Genomic DNA, 14,546 nt, shown 5'->3' with positions numbered 1-14,546 from the left:
TAAGATGCAGGGCATGCAAATTATGCAAAAAACGTGACTTATAGGCTGAAAAATACAGTATATATATATATATATATATATATATATATATATATATATATATATATATGTAAGGAATTACGGCCATTCCAAACATAAAATAAACAACAGCACCAAAACACCAGAGATATCTCAGAACTTTGACAATATGGCAGTAATGTATAATTGACATAAAGATTAAAGGAAACAATACTTGTTAGTGGATGCATATTGTTTATTGGCTCTGTTTGACTTTTGGCTGTGCTGGTAGAAATGGTGGGGATAAGTAATTAGTCACTGAACAGTTTTGACTTATGCATCTGCTTTTGTCTTTTTATGCACTTTAAATGTAAAATCATCATTACTTGTATTAGTAACTAAATATTAGAAAGCTTCTGACCTTATTTGTGATCTAATTGTTTGATTTGATTGTTTGATCTGATTGTTGTGATCTAGGATCACCTATTGGCTACAAAGCATACTTATAAATGACTGTAAAAAAAATTATGTATTTTCTACTATGTGCTATGCAGGAAAAATCAACAAGGCATCTGATAATATTCAATCCAAATCAGACCGAGCATCGCAGCGTGGTTGCTGCAGAACCAGTTTGGTGTCAATCACTGCATAACTTGACATACATGCACTGTACGTTGTAATTTTCTGTGCATGTGTCCCGTTTGTTGAGCTCATCTCCTGAAACATTTTTGCTGTTTTTTGTATACTGTTCACTATTAAAACCCTTCGATACATTTTAATTTGTTCCGTCCAACTCTCCAGTCAAACAACAAGGGTCTGTGCTCCAAACTGAAGTATAGTTTGTTCCCTTTACTCTATTGTATGCTAGGTATATAGCTTCCACTGTTGCAGAGAAACCTTTGGTCCTTAGACTCTAGCACAAAGTAACTGCTGGTGATAACTAGTAATTACATCCATTTAAAATGTGCATTATTTTACCCCAGCATTGAATAAACTAGTGAGGCAGAAAATTGTCCAGTTTTATCCTCTCCTATATAAACACACTATTTTGACAGGTTTCATACTTGAGTGAGGCTAAACATCCTTGAGGAGTTTTCATGTTAATTGTTACTGTGACAGATAGACAGAAGAAGCTGGGCAGACGTTAGGTGAAGTGAAGTACACTGGGCCAAATTAATCTCCCCAGTTAACCAAGTGACTCACCACAGTGAGCCATTGAACTTTGATAGAGGATTCATCTTTTGAGCCTAAGGCATTCTGACAAAAAATATATTTTTACCATTCCACAAAAAGGACATGATTTCTTGGGTGGAAATATATTTGAATGAACATGTGCTGTCTATTCACAGACAAAACTTTCTCTTAATACCAGTCTGGCTCTGTCCTTCTCTGTGTGGACTCATTGTATGCATGTGGCACAAAGAGTGATAGGAGTCTTTAGAAAAGAGCAAAGCTCTCCACAGATTAGACTCCATTAGCATTTAAGGTACTGTCATAAATTCCTCCCAAAGTAGAGAGGAGAGGCAGGACAAATGAAGTAGGATTAATAGGGTCCCGAGTCTGACCGATAGTGGGGATTGGGAGGCTGGGTCACCTTGGGATAGGCGGGTAGGGAGGCAAATGTGCAGTGGGAAGACTAGTGAAGGTAAGGATGAACTTGGAAATACAAGACTGACACTTGAAATGTTCTGTCCAACTGAGAGTTGATAAAAGGAGAATACGCAGGAAAGGTAATGGGTAAAAGACAAAGATCTGACCTTAAAGTGCACATGAACATGGACACAGTTGGTTAGGTCTCTAACCTTCACTAGAGCTGACCTCCACACTGGTAATGAGGTGAAAGGAAGGAGACAGATAGCTAGTGTGTGGGCAGACATGGGTGGAGGTGTTCCAGTTCAAAAAATTAAATGGTCAACGTTTTATAGTTTTATTGCATCAAAGCATGTTTAGCACAGCACGTACAATGTGAGGAGTTAATCTTCAGGAGACAAACTAAAAACTAAATTGTGTGCTTAGTTTTTTAGATCCTTCAGGTAGAGTTATTTGTCATGTTTCATAATAATACGGTGGTTTATTTTTTTCTAAATTCTTATTAGAAGTGTATTTTTAGACACAAGCAGGCTTTGTTCATTGCATAACCAGAGTTTGTTTTATGCATTTGAGTAGTTTTTAAAAATAGTTTTGCATCTAACTCAAACCTCGAACATTTCATAGCAACAAAATTCTGCATTGTGATTTTTTTACACATTACATTTGCATCAGATACTTCTGCAGACCATATTTGTATTACAATTTCAATTTTTAATACGTTTCAAGTGGAATGCGTCCCTAAAACCTGTGTTCAAACACAAATGAATTGTTAAAATTGAATAGTTTTCATTTGATATTATTTCTATCTTAACATGTGATTCTTGACCTGTCATTGTGTATCTGTTCCTCTCAAACCCAGCCTGTCGAAAAAGATGGCCACTTGTCCTGAGCCTGGTTCTGCTGAAGGTTTTTTACTCATGAGGTTGTTTTTCCTTTCCACTGTCGCCTTCATGCTTGCTCAAGATGAGAGTTCAGTGATGGAGTTAAATTCAAAGCAGTCTACTCCTCAGATAATTAATATTAACTTACTTTATATATATATATGAATGTTTCTGTTCAGTGCCCTGAGACGACTTCTGTTATGACATGGTGCTATATAAATAAACTGAATTGAATAGAAATTCAAACACTGTTTATTTTCAAAACAAGTCATCATAAAACTCAATATTGACTATTTCGATTCAAATGCCATATGACGTAAAAGTTTACAATCTGTTATTTTACAGGAACTTCTATAAATATTTTAAACTTGGAGTTGTTTTGGATGTAGAAAGTCACTCTAAAATAGGTTCCAGACTGGTTAGCTGTTAAAGTAATGACTTCTCTCTAATTCTCTAAACTGAGTAGCTGCTATCTACTGCAGATAAGATACTGACAAGTCATCCATCCATCTATCCCTCTATTGTTTGTTATAGCTGGTACATCCTGTTCAGGGTTATGGGGGGCTGGTTCATATTTCTAACAGTCACTGGGTGAAAGGTGGGGGCACATCATCAGACAGCAGACCTCCTATAAATCTCAGGCCCAACGCAAACAATCAATCGCAGCCACACACTCGAACATAAAATCAGTTTCAAATCTACAGTTAACCCATGATGCATGTTTGTCTTTGGACTCTGGGAGAAAGTACCAAAGAAATGCACTAATTGAGTGTTGTTTTGTTTGTTTGTGTGACATAAAAACTTGCAGCTCAAAATGTATCAAACACATTTCAGTAATTTATAGTTGAAAAATAGTTCTTAAAACTCATTTCAGTAGCTTGAACATGAAATAAATTAGTGTTTTGAGCCTTTAGCTCATGAAAGATCAGTGTGAGATTACAAAAAATTGAAAAGGAAATTGTTTTTTGCTGTTTTGAATTTAAGACTGATCACTTTCTTATATTATTTAGACCCAGTAGCATAAAGAACAACTATATTTGTGTGTAAAAAAAAAAAGCAATAATTTTTGTTGCTGAAATAAATATGGCTGTGGACCAAAGGACTTGAGAGACTGGTGGACAAATGGGTCTTTGTGTTAATTTGGTTATTCACTACCAAAAATTCTGATAATTCTTTGTGTTTATTAAAATTTTATAAATATATTATTTTGCCTTATTATTTTAAAATTTAATTTGCAGTCAATCATTTGGGGTTTTGTATAGTACAAAATATATATTTGGCCTCCTTTTACCTTATAGTGGGTCTCCAGTTTGCTAATCCATAAAAAACTACTTGTTCTTTTTGTAGCTATAAGAACACCCAAGGAGGTGATGAACTTGTGACCTGCTCAGGGTGTACCTTGCATCTCAAACAAAAAAAAGTTGGAGATATGCATCAGCTCGCTGCAACAAGAAAAGAGAAAAGCAGGTTAAAAAAAATGTACGGATAAGAAATACCTCCTCTTAGCTGCAAAAACCATTTGGCTCTTTAACTACATGGGAAATGTTTTTTTTTGTTTTTTTTTTAATATACATGTATAAATAAATTTGGAAGTGTGCAATTTTTGACTATGCAACTCAAATATAAATACATCCTGTTTTTCTTTTTTGCTGTTTTGACACAAACAAGAAGCTGAAAACAGACAATAGGTTATTGTGCTGTACATTCTATGAGTAAACTTAATTGAAGTTCAATCACTGTTTTGAGTTACAACTGAGAGTTAGGCTGCATGCTGAGTCACCGGTTTGTATAAGATCTTTAACAAACTTTCCCACTCCTCTGGTCTGCAGTTTGAATTGACTTTCAACCATCCAAGAAGGTGAGGGTGAATGTCTGCCTTAACTCCCAACACTTACAGTAGCAGGGACAAGGTGCCTTACAGGTAATCTATAAGAATAGGGAGCCAGGCAGACGCCCTGGGCTTTTATTAGATCTCCAATACTTCCCAGCCTCAGTCCCAGCCTTGGCCTTAGATTGGCACTTGCTGGCTTCACCTGGAGAAAGGCTACGCCACAAATTGCTCCAGACAGCTGCTATGACATCCACCCGAAAACCATCTTTCCTTTAACAGGGCAGCAGAGGATAAAAGATGTCAGTGTCTCCTCACATTCACTTGTGGAGAAAGTAAGAACGCAAGAGACACAGAGAAAGAGTAGAGGGGTCTATCCGTCAGAGCTTAAGGAGTTTTCTAACAGTACATTGACCTTGAATAGTTGCCATTGATTTCCAGTAACGCCTCCCAAACAGCGTTGCGAACCCTGCCGAGCACCGCAGGATCCTGATTGGGAACAGATTTCCCAAATTCCAATAACGTGCCACCTGCCCAGGATGATGGATGGCCCTCCTGTATCCCATCAATCCTCACCTGCTGCCGAAGAGGTGACACCTGGGCCAGATTTATCATCATATTCGACGCTGCGCTAAGCAGCCAATCAGGGAGGGCCATACTAAATGAAGGCCCCACCCCCCTGGAGTGCTCCATTATGTTTGGAAACAGATTTATTCCTGCAACGTGACAAGAGGAGGGGAGATAAGGAGGGAGAGGAAGAAGAGAGACAGAAAGGGCAGACAAACCCCTGACATAAACACAGGGTGCAGTGAGGACACAACTATTGCACACCTTTAAAACTGGAGGATTCCATCCATCTATTTTCTTCACCTGCAATTTTTTTTTCTTTCTGGGTTGTGGGGGAGCTGGTGTCTGTCTCCAGCAGTCACTGTGCGAGAGGCAGGGGACACCCTGGACAGGTCACAAGTCCATCACAGAGACATATTGAGACAAGCAAGACAAACCACCACTAACACTCTCACACACCTGGGGGCAATTCAGAGTCACCTGGTCAGTGGGAGGAAATCAGAATACATGGTGAAAACCCAAACACCACAGCAGAAAACCTGTGGAAAGGCCCCAGGTGGGAGTTGAACCTGCAATCTTTTTGTTGTGAGGTGACAGCACTAACCACTGCACTCCATACCACCAAAAACAGGAGGAATCGCGCCATATGGATTAAACAAGCGCATCAAAATTTTCATTTTTATTTTGGACTTGCATATTGGAGCATATTCAACATTTGAACTCTTTTTTTTAAGTGTTTGGTCGGCTTGTAAAATGAGTTAAAAGCCCTTTGAAAAATTAACGTAGCAGATCTGGCATTTACAGTAAATGAGCATCACATGGCTTAAATTAGCTTTATTATTTAGTTATATATCTACGTTTAAAAATGTTTTTGTCAGTATCCTTGTAGATTCAGTTTTATCTCCTGGAGATGATCATGGAAGCAGAAAAGCTGCGCACAGAACCATGAATGCACTAATACAATTAATACACTCCTGTTCCTGCCACTGATTTTATGACCAGTTAAAAAACCTTCAGCTGGTTTCATTACTATTCGAAACCAAGTGTGAGCAACCCCCTATTTCCTCCTCTCACCAGATGTGGTGACCCTAAAAAATTTAAGAGCCTTTGGGCGGCAAAGGCTCTTAAACAAACTGGGAGGCCAATGACTTCTGGGTCACAGCAGCAAAACTCTAAAGAATCGTTCAGAATGAGATCTGACAGATGTGATAATGGTCTTGTATGGTCAGGAGTTCTCTTCTCTTCAATTAACCTACAGTCTCCCTTCCCCCAACATCTTTCTTTTTGCCCCTTCTGCACCATAAACCCATTCGTCCTTTTCCACCCTTCCTTTCCTTTCACTTGGCGGAGCTGCAGCCGTTTCTCCAAGGCTCACCAGGCACAGTGCTTTAGCCCTGTGTAATCCTGCCAACCCTATTCCATTAGCCATGCGGACTAAAGAGCTTAACAACACAGCCTCATCACAGTGAAGAGAAGAGAGAAAAACAACACAAATTCCTCAGAATACACGGCTGCTCAGCCACTATTTACACTTTCTCTCTCTCTCCATGTCGGTCTGAAGCGCTCCCTCTGCCGCTCCACCTCCAGCTCACTCAGGAGCCCAGAATGGATTAGAGATGGCATCAATAGGATGAGATGTATTACCAATCGATTTGGAGAAAGCTTTTGCATTGTTCTTTCTTTCTTTTTTTTTTTTTTGAGATGAAAACTTTGAATCGGGCCTGTGTGCCAATTCCACATGGAGCTGATTTAAAGATGAAGTTGTTTCTCGTTCAGTCACTTTCTGTCTGTTTAGCTGCTTCATTTCTCATCTGATCCAAAACCACTGCTGGTGTTTAATCAGTGAAGTCACAAAAAGCTGTTTTGGAGCTCAGCTGTATTGTCTGGGAGAAACGGGTTTAAGAAGCTGTAAAGTAGCTTTGCGCTGATCTACGGAGAGAGAAGGATAAACAAGCAGATTGGGAGAAACTTGATCAGTGTAAAGGGTTCAGACTTTTTCTTTCACTGACACCTTACATCTGATGGCCAAAAACACCATTCTGCTGATTACACACCACTGCTTAAAGCGACAGAAGACAGACTTATCATGTCTAAATGTTTTTTTTTCCTTCTTTTTCTAAAGGCGTACAAAATAAGAGCCAATATCATTTACAAACTTTAAAACTCTCAATTCTCCACTTGGAGCCAGAAGATCAAGGTGCTGAAACAGTTTGAACTCGAAGCTGTTGACCGTTCACACGGTATAAGCAAAGAAGTGGTGGAAATGGCAGTGGTCTTGACAAGAGAGCTCTCTGAAGAGGGCCCAGCCACCATCTGGGCAGGTTGTCAGCGAAGGGCAGGGGGTGTGTGGGGTAGGGGCAGAGGATGCTGCCATATTTCTTCATGAAGACGACAGTGACAGAGGAGCGACAAAACGAATGGCCTGTCAGGAGAAATGAGAACAAATAGTTCCTGCATTCCACGGAAAGAGGTCTCTTCAAGCATCAAGAGGGGGTTTGTTTGGAGGCAGAGACAAGAAACCAGGTTGTAGCTATGATTTCTGAGAACGTTAGGGTCTAAGTACCAGCAGAGGCCAAGAAATGATTAAATTAATCCAAAATAAAAAGGCATTGAAAATGTGTCTTGTATAAAGTTGGTTTCTAAAGATTTACAGGTTACAAACGTTTACAGAAGCAAAACGCTGTATAGTCTTAATTACATGAACAGTATTAAAAGTACAAGTCCAATTTATTTGTCTGTATTGCTGTCGGTTCTCGTGTCCGAATCAGAGATGGCATCTTTGAGAACCACACAAGGTGTCCTCTGGCTCTCCTGAGCACTGATGATATTAGAAGAGGATGACTAACACTACTGACTGAGGAGAGTTTATGTTTTACTCTTTGTGTTGTAGCTATTGTAACATAAGTGCAGCTGTGTATGATCGCACGCACACGAGACTCAGTTCAGATCATTTAGGACTTGATGTTTCTCTGATCTAATGCCAAAATAATAATTTAAATTTGTAAAAAATAACTATTCAGTGTAGCTATAAGAATATAAGTGGTGGAACCATACCTGGACCCCCTACAGTTTGCATACTAGCCACACATTGGAGTTGATGACACCATCATCTACCTGTCCTGATGCATGCTCATCATCTACCTACTGCACATAGCACACACACCTGGACAGGGCAGGCAGCACTGTAAGAGTCATGTTCTTTGACTTTTCCAGTGCTGTTAACACCATGAGACCTGATCTGCTCTGTAGTAAGCTCTGGGACATGCAGGTGAATGACTCGCTGGTCACCTGGATCAGAGACTACCTGACAGGTCGGCCACAGTATGTGAGGCTGCAGAACATCACCTCGGACACCATACTGAGCAGCACAGGGGCTCCTCAGGGGATGGTCCTCTCACTGTTTCTGTTCACCCTGTACACCTCGGACTTCAGGTACAACTCACAATTCTGCCATCTGCAGGAGTTCTCAATGACTATTGTGGGCTGCATCACTGGTGACCAGGAAGTTGAATACAGAGGTGTGGTGTGTTGGAAAAACTAAAGAGCTGCAGGTGGACTACAGGAAGAAGATCAGCCCCACCAACCCTATCAACATCAAGGGTACTAAGGTGGACACTGTGGACTGCTACAATACCTGGGGTTCACCTAGACCAGGGGTGTCAAACCCACTTACGAAAAGGGGGCAAAATTAAAACATTTTTCAAGCTAAGGGCCGGTTTCAGAATCTACATTAACTCAAGTTAGATATCAAACAGCTTTTCTTGTTTGCAGGTTCCCCAACAAGAGTTTGATTGGTCTCATTTGACATTCTCTTTTGTACTTTTGACATCATAATCAAAGATTACTGAGAGATTTAAAGTGATAAAAGTATTTTACATATAAAGTAACATCTTGGGGGGCCAGATAAGATGTCAACGAGGGCCACATTTGGCCCCCGGGCCTTGAGTTTGACACGTATGACCTAGACAATTAACTGGACTGGACAGCTAACACCAACACCTTCAACAAGAAAGAGCAGAGTCGTCTTTTTCTTCTGAGGAGACTCAGGTCCTTTAACATCTGCAGGACCACGCTGCAGATGTTTTACCACTCGGTGGTCTCCAGTGTCTTCTTCTATGCTGTGGTGTTCTGGGGCAGCAGGGTGAAGAAAGCTGATGCCAACAGACTCGATAAACTCATCAGAAGAGCTGTCTCAGTTCTGGGAGTGGACCTGCAGTCTCTGACAGAGGTGTCTGAGCAGAGGATGCTGAGGAAACTGCTCCAGATCCTGAACAACACATCACACCCCCTGCATGACACACTGCACTCTTCCTGCAGCACCTTCAGCCGTGGACTGAGACCACCGAGGTGCTCCACAGAACATCACAGGAAGTTCATCCTCCCTGCAGCTATCAAACTTTTCAACTCCTCTCCCTCTCTGCACAGAGGACAATAAAATTAATCCTGCACCACAATAAACTCTTTAATGTTTCTGTCTGCACCTGACCTGTTTTAGACCTTAATTGTTGGTATTTTAGTATTTTCTGTTATTTATTTAAAATTCTTTGTTATTATTATTTTTTTCATATCTTGTGTGATTCCTTGTTTGTATTTCTTTGTATTGAAACTCTGGTACAACTATTGCCTGCGGGATCATTAAACTTCCATCTGATCTTATCTTAATATCAGTATGAGCCAAATTATACAAAGAAAACTGTGGGTTTGAAAACAGAAAAACTCTCCTGGCAGCAGATCCATGGTCAGGTTCAGCTGCTACATTTAGTCAGTGTTTACTTGTATTGTTTATTTAAGAAAACAAAACAGTAAATATAAATTCCTGTCTCATAAACAAAAACAAAAAAAACATGTGTTTAAATACTACATTTGGCATTTGCTCAATTTTTTTAGGTTAGATTATTTTAGATAGCAGAAATTCACTCTTTAATTCTGCTTTGAAAAGATAGCTTGATTCCTACATGAGAACGTCTTTCTTAATCTTTAAACAAGATTCACACTGTATGCTGCAGGTAAGATACTAACCGCTCATACATGCTCAACACAGCCCATGTTTTAAAACGCTCATTCCATTAAGCTACCTTTAAAATATGATGGGACTTTGCTACGATTTTATCATTTTCTGCATTTATCTCCTCACCCTAACTGCATTTTTCCACACTGCAGCCCAGGCCCACCGGTTTTTCCTTTAATTCCTTCCTGTCTGCTTCTTTAAACTTCTTTTCTGTGCCACCATTAGCAGCTGTCCCACGTTGAGCAGAGAGTAATCTGAACTATGCGTCCCAGGGGCCCATTCTTTTACTTTCTGCTGTAGGAATAAGCGACCTATTGATTAGTTATCAGCCCGTAATTGGGCTGCGATCTCCCTCGCCCTGAGATATCCTCCAGATATATGACACTCCTGACAGCCTGAGAGGTGGGTGAGGGGGTGGGAGTGAAAGCAGAGGCGAGGGGTTCCTCCTGCCTGCCTGCCAACACTTTACTCAACAAAATGTCTTTCTGACCACATGGTTGCCAACTGCCGCCCACATTTCTCTCCCTGAAAAGGGATTCTCAACTTTATGCCAGGGAAAAGATTATTCAATCTTTCAAATTATGCGGCCAGCGAGAAGTCCAGCAGGATTTCATACTCTGTGTGCGCTGTGAGGACCCATTTTTTGGTGCCTTTTCTCAGATAAATAAACTCTGAAATTGTAATCAGAGTTTTAAAATGAAAATGGTGCGGATTACCGAGAAAGAAAGTTATAGAAGCTCACAGTAAGTACGCCATTCGCTTATGGATAATTGCCTGTGAGGGATTTCAATACAAATTGAGGCTCAGGAAGTGGATAAGCAACAGGAAGGGTGTCTCTGCTCCTGTGTAAGCATCCAAATCTACTGTGAGTGAGCAAAGAACCATGACTAACTCTTACTAAGTCTGTTTGCGCATTTTTAGGAAAAGCGTTTACTTTCCTCTCTTTTCGTCTCGTTCCTTCTTGCAGTCAAAACCCTCTTTTTTCTTCTTCTGGTTTGAGTTTAGAGCATGTAAATCACTTTCCAAATTCTCAACATGAGTGGCTGTTTGCGAGCTTGGTGAGAGTTTTCAGAGTAGATGAAGAGGAGATGTGTCCCGCAGGGTTCTCTGGACAGACACAACATGTCAAAGCGTCCATTTAGCAGCCAGATTAAAGCTTATCTCAATCCGCCCCCTGCTCCGTTGCTCCTCACGGCTCTCCCTCAAAACCACATCTGATAAACATCTCATTTCCACACTCAATATTGCCATAATCAAAAGTCCACCAGTTACATGAAGCTTGTTCATCATCCCACTTCACTCCTCCCTTCAGTCCAGTAACGATCAGCCCCGGTCCCCTCCATTCTCCTCCCCTGCTCCCCTCAGAAGAACTCACATCCCAGTGGAAGTGCATTCATCTCCTGGCATTAATCTAGCTGAGATATAAAGGATTGCTGTATGAGGCCTCGGTGCTCTGCGGCCTGTATTGTCTCTGCATCTTCCTGTGTGACAGAGTGCCGAATAACGCAGAGAGATGTGACTTTAGTTTGCCTGCCACCTCACACACTCCTCCGCTCACGAGGCAAATGATTCTTCAATTTGGAAGGAACAGATGAGAGGATTATCACAGGGAGGGTTGAATTAATATTTACATTCATCTGCAATAATCTTAAATCACACGGCACACTCGGGTATTTACATCCTCGTTCTTTTTCTCTCGTTGGACTGAATGTTTTAAAGTCTCCGGTATAATGAAAGCTGGGAAGACTTGGGACATGTGGGCTGCACGGTCTGTAAGGTGCTACTGATCCAGCACAAATTCATCATCACTTGTTTTGATTAATTTTCACACTTTGATTCATTTTTTTCTTCCCCACTTTATCTCAACAATGTGAAAGTATATGCATTTATTTACACTGCAGTTAAACAACTCTACTGAAAACCTGTGTAGGATTTTGGTTTTGGGTTATTTAGACAGCTTAAAGACTAATGTTTGAAGCTGACTATGTTTATTCAACGCATTTAGCTGCCAAGTTTTCTTTTTTGTTAGTAAAAAGATAAATTATTAATCAATAAGAGGAACTTTCCTATTCTGTTTTATATTTTTGCCTAATGAATATTTCCTAAAAGTAATGGGATGTCTCAATACCTCCTGCCTCTAAGGTGAGTAATTGTCTGTTTGTTTGTCTGTCTGTTAGCAAAATATTTCTTTAATCACTGGAGAGATTTTGATTAAACTTTCATGAAGTAGTTATTAGACATACATCTACAACTGATAACTTTGGGAGTCAGTCCAAATCAATATGGTTGCCACAGCTAATGGACTTTAGCAAACACAAAAATGGCTATAACTCCTACATAACAGACACTGAACTGAAGTTTGATGTGGTAGTAGCTGAAAGACATCCGCAACACAAAGTGTGAGCACTAACAGATAACCTGGAGCTTTATTTAAAACTCTGGCACGGCAGCAGTAGACACGTTCCAGTTGAATTTTAAAGTTACTTTTCGTTGGATAAACCTTCAAACTTTAAATGATGCTGTTAAAATTCTGTAGGCATTCTTTTTTTTAAAAAAGTACAAAACTTTTTAATCAAGTGTTTTTTCTTCGATATCCTGATTGGTTTCTAATTGCCGTACTTACCGCCGTACACGTTGCTTCGCCATATAAGTCACACCTATTATGTGTCATTGACCACCTGGAAACGTGGGCCAGTGTCGTGCCAATAATCGATTAGCTGCCAAATGGCGGCTGTGGGAGCATGCACGGGATGATTTTAACAAGAATTTAACAAGATTAACACTTAAAAACAATTATTTGTTTAGTTGAAACTATATCAAAGGTTTGTCTCAGTAGATGTTTTTCTTAATAAATGAACTTTGACTGTAAAATCAGCAGCATTTCAAAAGCCAATTTGTGGCTGTGGGAGAGCGCAGAGGGAGGACACTCGCTGTACATTTCTTTGAAATTTAACAAGATAACCACCTAAAAACAATTGTTTGCTCGAAATTATAGCAAAGGTGTGTCTCAGTTAAACTTTTCTTTAATAAATGCACTTTAATGATCAAATCAGCTGCATTTCGCCTGGGCGGCACATCGAAATGCAACTGATTTGATGTTTTCTCCAGGATTTCCAGAGCAAGACAAAGGTGGCTCTTATGGCAAGCCAGGTGTCTCATTAATAGCCACTTTTACCTATTAATGTGACACTTTGCTTGCCATATAGAGGTCGAGGGCCTTCTAGTGGCTGAAAATGGTAGTGTTCAATATTTTCCATGTTAGAATGAATGAAATCCTCAGATCTCAGTCAAAAATTGGGTTATAAATATGGGGGGGGGGCATAAATACGTTGCTTCACTGCATGAGCTGCAGGCATGTTATTTTATGCAAAAAATAGCGACTTATACAGCAAAAAATACGATATCTTGGAAAATCGTGGCATTTTATACATTTTAAGCGTTTTCATTAACATCTAGAGTTTTAAAAGAGGGGAAATAAATCATTGTTGTCCAAAAAAGAGAAAAATGCCAGTGATTTTATATTTTGATAGATCCTTTGCACGTATACACATTTCCAATTACATGTAAAACCAATATCACGAACAAGAAGAATATTCCCAGGGAGGAGAATCTGTTATCGTAAACCAACTCCTAAAAAGTTGTAAAGATTTAGTTGTGTGTTTTGTAACGTGAAAATATCACCTGAATATTCAAATAATCATTTTTGTAACAGGTTCAAGTTAAGCACACAACATATGGATTGACAGATCACATGGCAGCTTTCTTTTGAACTGAAGAAGACAGCATATATCTGAAGTGCACATGTGCTGGTGAAGAGGAGGAGAAGGTATAGGAGGAGAAAGAGGAAACAGACTCCCTGCACCTCCTCTCTGTAAGATGGTGCAGTTGGACTCTGACTAATGGAGGAAGCCTTTATGTATATGAGTCACATTAATAACAGCACAGAGTGGACAGTATGGACATTAATAACAGTTGCAGGGAGCATATAGCACACTACATAAACCAGCTGCATCAATAACAACTCATAACGTTCTACTGCAGCATGAATCATTGTGCCACATGGACACTGGGAGTCATACAAGCAAACGCTGTGTTTGTACATGCTCCCAGAAACAGGAAATGACAGCCATTAGCCATGAAATGCAGGAATATCCCATACATGTCTGTCTGCATTAGAAATCATTAGGTTTAGAGGGAAACAAATATCTTGTGCGCATTGCTTTGCTTTTATTGTTTTGTGAGTGTGGACTCCTTCTACCTGCTCCTCCACATGCTGGGGGATGCACGTGGGGATCGTTAATGAGACCAATGATGTAGCAGTGTGTGTCTGATGAGAGAAGATGAGCTCAGGCACCAAATATTCACACCTAATTTCAGTGTACTTGTACACAAACATGATTCAAGGTTCTTTATTTGAACAAAATTGTGTACACAGGGTCCCAGTTACATCCAACAATAAAATGTAAAAGGAAAACAGTAATAAGATCTAAGATATGAACTAAGAAAAACGTTAACTAAAAATACACTAAGCACTAGTAGCATACAAACAATACGCCGAACAGCAGCACGAACATGAGTCTGTGTGAGCAGATGAGCACGCATGAACACAGCAACATGAAACAGATCAGCAGCAACATGAAACAGATCAGCAGCAACATGAAACAGATCAACAGCA

The sequence above is a fragment of the Nematolebias whitei genome, chromosome 10, assembly GCF_014905685.2.
Source record: "Nematolebias whitei isolate Nwh7 chromosome 10, NemWhi1, whole genome shotgun sequence".
Classification (NCBI taxonomy): Eukaryota; Metazoa; Chordata; class Actinopteri; order Cyprinodontiformes; family Rivulidae; genus Nematolebias; species Nematolebias whitei.
This window is presented reverse-complemented; position numbering follows the sequence as displayed.